Source organism: Eptesicus fuscus, chromosome 14 (genome assembly GCF_027574615.1).
Source record: "Eptesicus fuscus isolate TK198812 chromosome 14, DD_ASM_mEF_20220401, whole genome shotgun sequence".
Taxonomy (NCBI): domain Eukaryota; kingdom Metazoa; phylum Chordata; class Mammalia; order Chiroptera; family Vespertilionidae; genus Eptesicus; species Eptesicus fuscus.
Genome location: NC_072486.1, coordinates 47872564 through 47881958, shown reverse-complemented (window position 1 = coordinate 47881958; position 9395 = coordinate 47872564). Strand labels below are relative to the sequence as shown.

The following is a 9395-nucleotide window of genomic DNA, read 5'->3' as shown; positions in this document are numbered from 1 at the left end:
CTCAAAATTCATAGTAACTTTCCATTGGTCATAAAACAAATTTCAAATTTCGGAACACGGCTCACAGGTCCTGCGTGATCTGGCTGGGAACACTCCTTCCTTCCCTCCACCTCAAACCCTTACCTACGTGGTTCAAGTCTCAGCTTAAACATCCTCTAGAAAGACAGGCTCTCTCCTCCCAAATCTAAGATTTCCTCATCCTCTTGTCTGTAAAACTTGCCACTGGACCAATCATTAATTTTTTTTTTTTTTACTTGTGGACATTTTAATGAACTTCCCTCCATGTAGCTTCAAGCTACCAGGACACAGGCCCCACCAACACCCTTCATCTCCTCGGCTCTTCTGCTGGAGACCTTGGCCTTCACAGTGACAGGCTGCTTTGGGAGCTCTCCCTTCCCCAGAACGTTGTAGTAGCCGATCGCACCACCTCAGTGATAGGAGCAGCTCCAGTCTTGCTCTTGGCAGCATTTCCCCGTGTCTGCTCACCAGGGTCCACAGTTTATCAAGGTTGACAGTTGGGCAGAAGCTCTGGTTCCCCTTTAGGTGGTGATGCCTCACACCAACTTTCCCAAAGTAACTGGGTGATATTTGTCGAAGTTGATCCTGTGATGATGCAAGCCACCAGCATTACCACGGCCCCCGGATGCTTCTTGTGTTTGCTGATGTGGCTGTGGCCATGGCTCACGTGGCCCCTAAGTTTTCAGGTCTTCCTCAGTCTGGATGGTATATCGGTGGCCGAGCTGCAAGAGCCCAATCATTAAATTTTTTTATGTTTCTTGCTGCAGGTCATGAGCTCTGCTATCTTTTACATTTATTGTTTTATTATTATTACTAGTGGCCTGGTGCACAGAATTCGTGTACATTAAAAGGGGATTAATTGGAGGAAATATTTTAATATTGCTATTTGCCCTTTCTCTATAATAGAAGTGTCAGAGATGAAAGAAAATTAGTAAAATGTATATGAAAATCTTCCTCCTGTCAGAGTCTGGGATGCACCAGGGGACCCAGAGTCAAGTCCCCGCCCACCCACGTGCGCCTCAAAATCGCGTGAGACCCAGACCCGGCTGCCCGCCCCTCCCCCCCCCCCCCCGCCCCCCCACTGACTTGGGCTAGATCCAGACCCAGCTGGTCCCATCCTTGTCAAGCTCCGCCAGGCGGGGGGCACAGCCTCAGGTCCCCTGGCCCGGCACTGGGGTGGGGGGCATGACCTGAGGTCCCCCAGCCTGGGCCAGGGTGGGGGGTGTGCCTTGAGCTCCCCCATCAAGCCCCACCAGGTGGGGGATGCAGCCTGAGATCCCCTGTCAAGCCCCGCCAGGTGGGGGGCACAGCTTCAGGTCCCCCAGCCCCCATCAAGCCCTGCTGGGTGGGGGGCATGGCCTGAGGTCCCCCAGCCTAGGGTGAGGGGAGCAGCCTGAGGTCCCCCAGCCCAGCACTGGAGTGGGGGGCATACCTTGAGGTCCCCCGTCAAGCTCCGCTCAGCCCTCTCACCCAGTCCCTATCAGCCAGACCCCAGCAGCAAGCTAACCTACCAGTTGGAGCATCCACCCCCCTGGTGGTCAGTGCATGTCATAGCAACTGGTCGATCGGTCAACCTATCGGTCAGACACTTAGCATATTATGCTTTTATTATATAAGCTTGCATCCACACTAGATTGTGAAGTCTGGGAGAAGAGACTTCATTTGGTTCACTGCTAGATCCCAAGAACTAGAAGAGTATCTGGTATATAGACTGTGCTCAATAAATATTTGCTGAATAAGTTAGATGATGTCTAGGCTATCATTTTCTCAACACACTTGTCAGGTTTTTAGGCAGCAGACTATATTGCAATTCATTTTGGAAACTGAACACCCAGCAAATCTTCTTAAAATAATATATAATCGGTCCTTGTTCAGAAACTTCACCTTGAGAAATCTTGTAAGATCTTCTCAGATGACTTCTACACACTCCATCATCTCTACCATAATACATCTTTATGGAATTGGCTCCAGAGACCCTTAACCTTGAAGAAACCTTAGTTCTTCTTTTTATGGAAAGATTTTTACATTAGAAAAGCCTATGGGCTATGTAACATGAAATAATGACTTTAATCACATTTGACAACCCTTTCTACTTAAAATTATTTATGATATTCAGGCAAGTAGTAAATTAATGACAGATTTCACTTTAAATGGTCCTTTCCTTCTAACGCTTTTGCTACAATGACTTGCAATATGTAGTAGCCTTTGTTGGTTTTAGGAAGTAAAAAGAGAGTTTCTTTCATTTTAGAGTGTTCTTTTTAAATATCTTTCCTTAGGATAAACAAAGGAGATTCAAAAGGGGCATGTGTCACTAATATAGAATTAGGACTTTGGGAGATGCTAACAGTAGATTAGCAGTAGTCAGTACTATGAAAAAAGAAGATCTTGAGGCTTACTCTCCCTCTACTAATGAAATCTTAAATGGAAAATATTACAGAATAGTTTACCTCACTTTAAGAGTTCTGGTAGCAACCGAAATTACTGTAACCTGGCATTCCTGGCACACTGTCCTATTGTTAGAGTGTGCATACAAAAACGTCGAGGAGGGACTGGATGGGGTGGATTATGGAAGACTCAGTTCTGTATTTATATATTTATACTAGAGGCCTGGTGCACAAAACTCATGCACGGGGGGGGGGGGGGGTGTCCCTCAGCCCAGCCTGCACCCTCTCCAATCTGGGACCGTTCAAGGAATGTCCGACTGCCCGCTTAGGCCCAATCCTACTGGGATCGGGCCTAAACGGGCAGTCGGACATCCCTTTCACAATCCAGGACTGTTGGCTCCCAACTGCTCACCTGCCTGCCTTCCTGATTGCCCCTAACCACTTCTGCCTGCCAGCCTGATCAAACCCTAACCACTCCCATGCCAGCCTGATTGATGCCTAACTGCTCCCCTGCCAGCCTGTTTGCCCCTAGCTGCCCTCCCTTGCAGGCCTGGTCACCCCTAACTGCCCTCCCCTGCAGGCCTGGGTCCCCCACAACTGCCCTTCTCTGCAGGCCTGGTCACTCCCAACTTCCCTCCTCTGCCAGCCTGGTCACCCCTAACTGCCCTCCCCTGCAGACCTGGTCCCTCCCAACTGCCCTCCCCTGCTGGCCTGATCGCCCACAACTGCCCTCCCTTGCAGACCTGGTCCCTCCCAACTGCCCTCCCCTGATGGCCATCTTGTGGTGGCCATCTTGTGTCCACATGGGGCGGCCATCTTTGACCACATGGGGGCAGCCATCTTGTGTGTTGGAGTGATGGTCAATTTGCATATTACTCTTTTATTAGGTAGGATTTGACTTTCTAAACTATTGGCAGCTCTGAAAATGGCACCAGGTGTTAGACTGGTGGAGTCAGACAGGACCTCGGTTCAACCTCAGTACTTGAGTTCTGGCTGAGAAAGAATTCAGAGCCAAGACTCAAACTATAAGAGAAAGTTTATTTTGAAAGTCACAGAGATAGAAGGAGTGAGCTGTAGAAGGAATAGGCTCAGGAAACAAGTTACAGAGGTCAAAGAAAGGCCTTTGGAGCTTAGGAGAGAGGAAGGTAAAGGTAATGTGCCTCGGGGGAAGGGAAAGGGGAGGAGAAAGGTGTGGGCTTTTAAGTGTAGGGCTTTTAAGGGAGGATCTCAATAAAATATTCATCAGCTTTCCAGGTATGTCCTTTTGGGTCATGGTCTCCACTGATTGGCTGGAGCCAGGGCAGGAGGTCAGCCATGGCCATGGTGTCACTTGTCTGGTTTTGCTGCTTTTCTGGGCTTAGAGCTGAAACATAACTGAGGCCTAGATGTATTCTGTGCAGGTCAGAACCTCATTGTCGAGGGGGCTTAATACTTAAGGGCCCCTTGTTCGTTTCACCTCTAAGGGGGTATGACCCCCATGACTAGCAACATGCCAGAGGAGAAGAGGTTAGGGGAGGGTCCGAACCACATGACCAGCAATATAAAAGGTCAGGGAATCTAAACCGCATGACCGGCGATATGCTAGGGGAGGAATGGTTACCCTCGGGGCAAGGTCCTTGTTTTCTTCCTTGTTAGGCATTCAGGGCTCTGCGCCCTGGTGACCTTCTTTCTGTTCCTGACCCTTCATCCCTGCTCTACTCAGACCTGTCTAACTGCCTCCCACAAATCCATGTGCTATCTTTGAATTTGGGGGAAAAGATAAGTAAAACTAATGAAATAATAAGTAAAAGTGAATGATAAATGAAACTAATTACCAGAATGACTTTTGATCAAGTTGCTACAGGGTTTATGTAGCTCAAGTGAGCGCTGCCTCCTGCCATCCTGTGCCTCTTCTCCACTGTCCACCGAAGAAAGAAAAGGTCTTAAAGTGAGATCTAATTAAATGAAGGCGCTCAGGCTTGTCTCACTCTGCCAGGAAGAGGGGGAAAGCCATAATTATTTTCTCAGTGTCTCCTCCACCTTCATTTTCATGGACTCTTGCATCTCCACGCAGTGAGTTGTGAAAACAACCGTTCTCTTACCAAGGTGGGAAATAAGACAGGAGTTCTTGCCTAGGAAAAGACCAGTCAGCATCATCAAAACCCACTGAGTAGTCTTTCAAAGAAAGCCTTAAATAAATTTGCTCTCTGCTACATCATTTTGCTGATTTTAATTAATTATTGGCAATTTGGTTTGCCACTAACTATACTGAAAAGGGAGGTGCAGTAGGAACTTACCCAAGTTAACATTGCTAATATGTCTATTACCAGGTCTAGGAAAAAACTCGTTATCCCCAGTATCTGTTTTACCCACTCCCTGTACCAGGGCTCAGTTTGTGGACCTAATCCAGACTGCCACTGGTTCTTGTAAATAAAGTTTTATTGGAACACAGCCACAAACATTCATCTATCTATTGTCTGTGGCTGCTTTCACACTGCAACAGCGGAGTGAAGCAGTTGGGACAGAGGCCACGTGGCTCATATAAATGTAAAAAATATAAATCTGGCTGTTTACAGAAAGTTTGCCAACCCTATCCTATAATAATAGAACACGCAATGTTAAGCTAGGCACGCTGCTGCCTGGAAAAGAGACTTCATTTCTCCACCTCCCTGTGGCCGGTAAGACATACGTGGAAGTTGGGCACCACTTCACCTTGGGCCATGAGATAAGCTGAGCTCAGAGGCCACGCACAGTCGTGCAGTGGAGTGGGGAGGGCCTGGTCCTGATGCCATGGACACTCAGCCCAGATTTCCAGACAAGAGAGAAATAAATTCTTAGTCTGTGTTTTTTGTCTCTTACCACTAAATCTAATCCTAATATATTAGGCATGTCCGTTTATTTCAGAGAGGAAGGGAGAGGGAGAGAAACATCAATGATGACAGAGAATCATGGATTGGCTGCCTCCTGCCCACCCCCTACTGGGGATCGAGCCCACAACCCGGGCATGTGCCTCTGACCGGAATCTAACCTGGGATCCCCCATTCCGCAGGCCAACGCTCTCTCCACTGAGCCAGACCTGCCAGGGCAAGGCATGTCTGTTTTTAACATAAAACATTGCTAAGCTAGAATGGGGGGATGAGGACAAATATGTGATACCTTAATCAATAAAGAAATTTCAAAAAAAAACATTGCTAAGCTAAAAAGATATTTTTTAATGTATCTTCCTTGAACAAAAACACATGCTTTTGCATCAAGTCAAAGAAAAAAGTGACCTCCAGACTGCTCAGCAAGGACATCCTATGGAGAGCGGATGTGATCCTTGTTTGTATTTAAAACTTTAGTTTTACAAGCTATAATTTCTTACTTTATCATCCTCATCCTTAATTGGATGAGGACAGGATGTTATTTCTCATAATTATAATAATTATTAAACAAAGTTGTGAAGCCCTAAGTAATTGCAACGTCAAAAGCAAAATTGAGTGCTTTCCTAACATGTCATCACAAATGAATAGGCATTTGGGCAGGGCGGGCAGGGGGCGGGGGGAGTTGGTGGTTAGGAACATATTGGCTACAATTGGACGTTTCCCTCTTGCTGTTATTTTTAATTTTTTTGCCTTCATCGTTAAGTGGTAAAACCCATCCATCGCAACAGGCAAGAAACCTGTGCCTGGTAACACAGCAGGTGTGGAGCACATGTTTGCACAAAATGCCGTTTTATTAATTTAATTAGCACCTGGGATCCCAGGCTGGTGATGCCAGACGTAGAAGCTGAAGCCTGAACGATACAAAATCTGCCTTCCCCACAGTAAACCTCTCCCTGGTCTCATTCTGCTCCAGCTTCTTCATTCCTGCTGTCACCTATTCGCTTTACCAGTCTCTCTGTTTGGTTAAAAAAAAAAAAGTGAAAATACAAGCCTTTCTAGAAATGTGACAATTTATCCAAATATTTTGTTTTTATTAGATGAGAAAATGTTTGAGAATTAGAGAACAAACACTAAGTAATATAATTGCTTAGTGCAGAATGATAGAATCTAGGATAATGAAAGCTACTATTAAAATCACTTAGCCTCAGCTCCTCAGTCTCTGGAAAAGAAAACGGAGGCCCAGGAAAGTGAGGTGTTTTATCCGAAATTGTAGAAAAATCTGGACTAGAAAACAAATCCTTGACTTCTAACCCAAGAAATAGGACACGGAGCTGATCCACCCAAGGGCAATCAGAAAGGTCTATCAATTTAGCAATTTTGCAAACGCAGGAATTTGAATTGCGCTCTGCCAGGAAAATCTCTTAGAGGGGACGGCATTCACTCCAAGCACCAGCCCATCACCACACGTGGCTTTGTTATTCTCATCATGCAAATGAGTCCTCAGTAACAACTATAACATGATTTTTAAATTTATCTTTATTGTGAAAAATTGCTCCTTCATTTAAAGTAATAGAAAGTCAGTTCATGCCCTAACTGGTTTGACTCAGTGAATAAAGCGTCGGCCTGTGGACTGAAGGGTCCCGGGTTCGATTCCAGTCAAGGGCACGTACCTCAGTTGCAGGCTCCTCCCTGCCCTGGGTCCTGGTCGGGGCTCCTGCAGGAGCAACCAATCAATGTGTTTCTTTCACATGGATATTTCTCTCCGTTTTCCCCTCTCTCTTCCACTCTCTCTAAAAATCAATGGAAAAATATCCTCAGGTGAGGATTTAAAAAAAAGAAGAAAGTCAGTTCAAACTGACCCAGGCTAAAAATAGGGGGGAAATTATCCTATATAATAAAAGCCTAATGTGTAAATTGTCCCCCCAACCGGGAGTTCAACTGGAAGTTTGACCCAGGCCAGTGGCAGCAGGCAGCTGGCAGCTGCTAGGGACCCTACCCATGCACGAATTTCATGCACTGAGCCTCTAGTATATTGTAATTGAAAAGTAACTGAAAAGTCTGATAGCATAGCTTCAGACAAGGCTAGATTTTGGTGTTAAACGATGTCATTAAGAATCTGTATCGCCCTGGCTGGGCGACTCAATTGGTTGTCCCATACTGAACAGTTGTGGGTTCGATTCCTGGTCAGGGTACATACCTAGGTTGCAGGTTTGATCCCAGGTCAGGACGCCTGCAGAGGCAACTGATCAATGTTTCTCACACCTATGTTTTTTCTCTCTTCCTTCCTCTCTTTCTAAAAAATCAATAAACATATCCTTGGGTGAGGATTTTTTTTTTAAGTTTAGAAAAAACATAGGAGAAAATTTCCAGGACCTAGGGCTAGGTGAGGATTCTTAACACCAAAAGTATGATGCATAAGAGGAAAAGAAGATAAATTGTACATCATGGTGTGAACGGAAGGAGCCACATGCTAACCTGACAAGCTCAGGGGAGGCCTACGTGGCCGTCTTGCAAACTCAGAGACCTGAAATAACCACAAAGGATGGTTTGAAAATTAAATATTTAACTACAAACAGGTTATAGTGGGTAGTCATGTCCTAGTCCGATATCTTCCCTGACAAAGATCAACTTAGATCTTCTTTCCTGAGCCCATTTGCCTTTTTGCCTCTAAGATAACATATCTGTGAGATGTCTGTGAGATGTCTGGGTAACTTGTAACTTCCTTTTTACCCCGGACCCCTCAGGGCACAACAAATGGCACTGGGACATTCCTTCATTGTTATTGTTATCAAGTTAATTGTCAACTGTTAATTACGTTAAAGTATCCTGTATCTATCTCTGTAAGAGAAGCACATGTCCATCATTTAACTTTTCACCCAATCCCAGAGGTTTCCCCGCTATGCTTTGTCCCACCTCCCTAATCTGTCACCAATGGATTTCATGTAACTCACCTACGTCCCTTTTCTTTGATTTCAAGGTATAAATATAGATGTAACCCTGCATTCTCAGGAGCATTATCTCAATTCATTGAGGTTCTGCTTCCCGGCATATGTCGACATTTTGGCTCAAATAAACTCACTAAAATTCTTTACAGGTTTCAATGGTTTTTTCGTTAACAATGGTAATGAAAACCTTTGCTCTGCGGAAGACCAGATTAAGAGGATAAAAAGTAGCCTAGAATCTAGTGCAGCAGAAATACAGGCAACAAGAATCATGCCTGTTGTTGAGGCCCAAGCAAAATACTATGAGAATGCAAAGAAGAAAGTGATTCATTTCAGCCAAGGGAATCTGGGAAGTCGGAGAGGTGATAACTGAACTGGGATTTGAAAGACAAGTAGGATTGCAACATTTGGCCCCAAGAGTAAGAACATCCACGGCAGAATGAGCAAAAGCTCCAAGACAGGAAAGTGCAAGAATGTTTATACAACGAGTAGCCCAGTGCAGATTTCGGTGGATGGGAGGAGAGGGGAGGGAGTGAGCCTGGAAAGGTGGGCTGAGGACAAATTGTGCAACTGAGCGCAGTGCAGGCGGGCGCAGCCCTGCTCCCAAATAGCTTACAACTAGAAAATGTTAAGTATGGTAAGAGGTACCGAGAACCCTTGCAGGTGTGAACTCTGGGCATCCGGAGGAATGGGATCATTTGACCAGGGGCCATCATGCCAGATGCCCATCTGCCTTGGAGAGGGGGCGGGGGGGGGGGGGGAGGGGGAGGGGAGGGGCGGTGCTGCCTCTCTTCTGCCCGCTGTCTTAGGAATAGGCTGCAATACCTGTCTGCCTTTTGTCCCCATGGGAGTGTCTTTGTGGCTTCTTCCCACACTTTCAGACTGAGGGCAGCACTGAAAAAAGCTCACCTGGAGCACTTCCTGCGGGATTGGTCCTGCTCTGGGCAAGGTAAGAGCCACGCCCACTTCCTGTGTCTAACCAAGTGTAGCCTTTCAGCTGCAGGGGGGAAAATAGGTCAGTTAGCAAGTGGTAAATCCTTTTTTTTTTTTTCTGTTTTTAAATCCTCACCTTTGGATATTTTCTCATTGATCTTTAGAGAGAGTGGAAGAGAGGGGGAGAGACAGAAAGGGATATACAAGACACAAGGATTGGTTGCCTCCCACACTTGGTTGCCTCCCACATGTGCCCCGACCTGGGCCCAGATCTA

General features: G+C 46.0%; 1 pseudogene; it reads right to left on the bottom strand.

The window, feature by feature from the left end:
• Window positions 1-263: 263 nt before the first annotated feature.
• LOC114227194 (60S ribosomal protein L27a-like) lies at window positions 264-8900 on the bottom strand (annotated as a pseudogene).
• Between the last annotated feature and the right edge of the window lie 495 nt (window positions 8901-9395).